Source organism: Gekko japonicus, unplaced genomic scaffold (genome assembly GCF_001447785.1).
Source record: "Gekko japonicus isolate JY-2015 unplaced genomic scaffold, Gekko_japonicus_V1.1 scaffold1818, whole genome shotgun sequence".
Lineage (NCBI taxonomy): Eukaryota > Metazoa > Chordata > Lepidosauria > Squamata > Gekkonidae > Gekko > Gekko japonicus.
The window spans coordinates 337,532-337,740 of NW_015175414.1; positions in this window are offsets into that span (position 1 = coordinate 337,532).

Genomic DNA, 209 nt, shown 5'->3' on the forward strand with positions numbered 1-209 from the left:
AGTGGCAGAATAGTGCAGGGATAAGGAAGCGGAAAATGGTGAGCACCTTAAGCCGTTCCTTGTTTTGGGAACTGGGGGGTCTTCAGGAATGGCCTGCGGGTTATTAAGGCCCAGGGCAGTGAATGATGATTCCCTCTGGGAACCTCTTGGGTAAGCTCCTCTCTGCAAGCTGTATGGTTTCAGGGGTAGGCGCTCCTGGGAGGCTACCA